Source organism: Chiloscyllium plagiosum, unplaced genomic scaffold (assembly GCF_004010195.1).
Source record: "Chiloscyllium plagiosum isolate BGI_BamShark_2017 unplaced genomic scaffold, ASM401019v2 scaf_13238, whole genome shotgun sequence".
NCBI classification, from domain to species: domain Eukaryota; kingdom Metazoa; phylum Chordata; class Chondrichthyes; order Orectolobiformes; family Hemiscylliidae; genus Chiloscyllium; species Chiloscyllium plagiosum.
The window spans coordinates 1-4,851 of record NW_025214986.1 but is presented as its reverse complement, the minus strand read 5'-3'; the positions used below and the strand labels follow the sequence as shown (position 1 = coordinate 4,851).

The 4,851-nt window shown below is 47.7% G+C and overlaps 1 long non-coding RNA gene across 1 annotated transcript; it reads right to left on the bottom strand.

Annotated features, from left to right (window-relative positions):
- Positions 1-1,125: 1,125 nt before the first annotated feature.
- LOC122548103 lies at positions 1,126-2,810 on the bottom strand. Its single transcript, XR_006311173.1, has 3 exons — positions 2,682-2,810; positions 1,813-1,943; positions 1,126-1,294 (listed from the first exon to the last, which is right to left on the bottom strand). It is a non-coding gene; the product is annotated as an uncharacterized LOC122548103 (long non-coding RNA).
- Positions 2,811-4,851: the final 2,041 nt, after the last annotated feature.

The following is a 4,851-nucleotide window of genomic DNA, read 5'->3' as shown; positions in this document are numbered from 1 at the left end:
CACCCCCTCGACTTCCCCCCCGCCTCGACTTTTCCCCGATGTTGTCCCCGACAGCAATGGGATTGAATAACAGATTAATAATGGATCTCTTTTAGTGCAGTGTTTTTTCTCCATCCACATACAACAGGACCCTGACATAACGTCCCATCAAAAAACACATAAGCCCCCCCTCCTCACCCTCCCTCTGTGTCTATATATATCGATATATAACGTTAAACATCACACAACCCCAGGTTATAGTCCCGACAGGTTTCGCTGGAAACACTAGCTTTTGGAGAATCCTGTTACACTATAACCTGGTGTTGTCCCAGTTCAATACCGGCATCTCCATCATCGAAATATAAAGATCACCATTGAGCTTTTAACCAGATGCTTGTTGTAAACACACACAGCAAGATCTCACAAGCAGCAGTGTAACCACAGATAGATCGTTTGTGTCCCTGATGCTGGTTAAGGGTTTGATACTGTCTCCTGGACAAGAGGGAGCAATCCTCCTGTTGAACAAATTCCAAACATTTTCCCCTTCCTTCTCTGTGCCCCGCACTCTCTGATCCCCATCTTGTGCTCTCTCCATCTGAGATCTCTCTCTGTTTTTTTTTCTCTCTCCCAGTTCCCCCCTTTCGCTGTCTCCATCTCAAAGATCTTTCTCTCTGTCTCTCAGATTTCTCAAATTTTATCCCCCTAGCCTATACACATGACTCTGACATTAGAATGGGTCTTTGGAGAGAATTTCTCATGTTAAGGTATTAATTCCCTCCTCCGGGAGTCCTTCCTCCCAGATCCTGGGTGGGGGGTAACTTGTTTGTGTCACAATCCCAGGACCCCGGTTCCTTTAACCCCAGGCCTCAAATCCACTTTAAACCAATGAACCTTCCACTGGGACAGTCAGTGCTCTCTTTCATTACTTCCTCTCTCTCTCTCTCTCACTCTGTCTCTCCCACCCCCTTCACACCCCCATTCTCCCTCCACCTCTCTCTCTGTCCCTGGAGCTTGAGTGAGAGAGGGAGGCAATGACATCTGTGGGATCAGACTGTGCAGCAGCTCCTCCTCCATGTTTTCCCCCCTTTGTCTCCCCCAGTCCAGACCAGAATACACCCCCTTGTGGTAAAAATCCCAGAAACAGCCTGAAACCCCCATTCTTTTCCCCGTGTGTGTGTGTGTAAATGAACGACAAGGAGACAGGACAGATTCTGATTATTCTCTCTCTCTCTGTGTGATGATTCCTTGCGGCAGAAGTGATTTAATTCTCTCTGTCTCTGCATCGTCCCGAGTTTCAGCTCCTGGATCCAATCTCCTCCTCACCCCCAGGGTTAGGGGGATCGTGGGGTGGGGTGGGGTGGGGAAACACATTTAGAAATAAAAACTAATCAATTTTAAATAAAATACAACAGTAGCACCAAAAGCACAGCAAGATCCCACAGCTCTCTGCCTTCCCCAATCTCCCACGTGACCCTGTGACACTGGTCCAGTTTAATTATTGCCGAATTAATGAGTTGCTGACCATCACAGTCACATTGAAGTACACAGACATCACGGCAGAGCAGTTGATCAGAGGCTAGAAACATTAATTAACACGCACACACAGCAAGATCCCACAAGTAGCAATCTAACCCCACACACATCGTGGGTGATGCTGGTTAAGGGTTGACGTATTTGTGTCAAATCCCAAGGCTCCAGTTACCTTAGCCCCAGGTTTCAAACCTGTTCAAAAACAACAAGGCCGCAATCCGAATGGACCCGGTTAACCAGAGGTCCCGGTAAAAGCCAGAGAGAGGAGATTAAACCTCGGGGTAATACATAGACAAAACTCACCTGGGACCAACAGGCTGCAGCCTATCAAACAGGCCTCAGTTCTGTGTTCCCCCTCTGTAGGAAGCTCTTGTTTGAAGGTTTCCTGCTTCCAAACGCACACTTTTCAAATCCTCAAGTGGCCAGGAAGATCCCTTTGGGAGGAAAGAGGCAGCATTAGTGGGAAGGCTGAGCAGGAAAATCTTTCACAGGGAGATAGCACAGCGTGATCTCAGCTTTTCCCCTCTCAGTGAGACAGCAACATCCAAACGCAAACACGTCGGGTGATGAGTTGAGTCTTGATGTTGAAACGTTTTTGAAATGACGGGTTAGCTGATTAAAATCAAACACTGCCTGCAACTATGGCATTAGGGCAATTAAGGCACACCAATATCCCACAAGTGACAGTGCTGCAGAAGCTCAAAAATCTGATCGTTTTTATTTCCGGTTTAATTATTTCCTGTCACCCCAGAATCAAATATTGCAGCTATTTCACAATCTCACACTGCCCCACCCCCCTCCTGTTTCTCTTGCTCTCATCATTTTCTATTTCTTTCTCTCACTCTCTTTCTCTCCGTGTCGAATTCGATCACCCTGCCCTCTCTATGACCCACTTTCCTCTGATAGTGTGACAATTCTTTCCGGAGGGTCAGATATTTTGGGTTACAATTCCCTCTTGAGGGAGTCCCATTTCCCAGATTCTGGGGTTTTCACCTGTTTGTGTCACAATGCCCCAGTTACTTTAATCCAGGCTTCAAACCCATTTTAAAACCGACAAGGCCGTGATCTGACAGGACCCAGTTAACCAGAGGCCCCGACAAACCAGGGTCCAACTCCCACCCCACCCACAGAGGAGATGAAAACTCGGGGGGAAGAAACAGACCCCCACTCACCTGGGCCCCTTGGGCTGCAGCCTGGCCAACATTCCTCATGCTGGTGCTCCCCCTCTGGAAGTTGTTCTTGTCCAAGGCTTTCCTGGCCCCCAGGTAGTTTGGACTTTCACTTTCCTGCTTTCCCAACAAAAGTTCCTCGAGATAAAAGAGAGAAGAGATGAGTTGGTGGGGGGCCGGGGGAGTGAGAGCAGTGTAATGCAAAATTACACAGCAAGATCCCAGTTTATACACAATCCCATCACTCCCGTCCCCCATCCCCAATGCATTTCATAACCTCACAGCAACATCAAAATACAAACAAATCATTAGAAAGCAATTAATCAGAGGCTGGAAACATTATTAAACACACAGACATACTCACAGAGAGACATACTCACAGAGAGACACACAGACACAGACACACACACACACAGTCCCACACAGACACTCACACAGACATACACAGGCACACACAGAGAGACACAGACACACACAGAGACACATACACACACAGACACAGACACACAGACAGACAGACACAGACCATGCCTCTGTGTGTGTGTGTGAGAATGAGACCATGCCTCTGTGTGTGTGAGATAGTGAGACCATGCCAGTGTGTATAAGAGAGAGTGAGACTGTGTGTGTGTGTGTTTCCATCTGAGTGCCCAGTTTCCGTGTCAATGCTGTTCCTCCATAATTTAACTGTGTATAAACCACGTGTTTCTGTCCCTGTCCCAGTAATGATCCACAAACCATACACTGTCCTTCACTCTCATTTACTCACTCTCTCACACGTGAACACACACACACTCCCTCACACACCACATTCAGTCCCTAACACACATGCACTTTCACACATTTGCAGACATCCACACTGACATGCACACACTTACACATGCAGTCACTCACAAATGCTCAAACATTTTCACACGCACTATCACAATCTCTCTCTCACACATACACAAACATACACAGGCACACACTCTCTCTCTGTCTGACTCACATACATCCACTTTCACTCACTCGTTCCCACAAACATGTTATACTCTCTTTTCCAGGAGGTGGTAGTGTGTAACAGGATGAAGAATTTTCTAAGCAGTGAGGGCAGGCACAGCTACATGCTTTCATAACCGCACAGACAATCTCTCTCTCCCCTCCCCCTCCCCCCCGCACCCCGTCTCGCAGGCACACACTCACACAGAAAGTGTGGACACAAATCCTTCGTCTCACATGCAGAGACTCTCTCGCATGCACACACACTCACTCACATGTATGCGCTCTCTTTCTGTCTTGGACACACACACACTCTCATGCTCTCACACTCTTTCTCACATGTGCACACTTTTTCTCTTGCGCACGCACACACACATTCTCTCGTACACATGTAGACACTCTTGCTCTCACACATGCCCTCCCTCTCACGAGCACACTGACTCTCGTTCACTTTTACACACACTCTCTCAGATGCACACACACACTCGCATGCACTCACTCTTTCACATGCACACACACTTCCTCTCTCTCATTCTGAAACTCTCTTTCTCTCACTCACACTCACACTCATGCATATGCACATCATATCTCACACACGCTCACTCTCTCTCTCTCACTCGCGTGCGCACATTTTCTCTTTCTCATGCCGCACACTATCTCATGCACACACTATCTTGCACAAGGGCATAGTCACTCACACACACACGCATTTTCTCTCTCTCACACATACATGCATTCTCTCTCTCTCACACACATACACGCATTCTCTCTCGCACACACGCATTCTCTCTCTCTCATTCACACGCATTCTTTCTCTCACACACACACACGCATTCTCTCTCTCTCGCACACACGCATTCTCTCTCTCTCATTCACACGCATTCTTTCTCTCACACACACACACACGCATTCTCTCTCTCTCTCTCACACGCATTCTCTCTCTCACACAGGCATTCTGTCTCTCACACATGCATTCTCTCGTGAGTGAGAAGTGAGAGAATGCGTGTGCGCGAGATAGAAAATGAGTGTGTGAGAGAGAGAGAATGCGTGTGTGAGAGAGAGAGAGATTGCGTGTGTGAGAGAGAGAATGCACATGTGCAATGGAGAGAATGCGTGTGTGTGATGGAGAGAATGCATGTGTGCGATGGAGAGAATGTGTGTGTGCGAGAGAGAGATTGCATGTGTGCGAGAGAGAGAG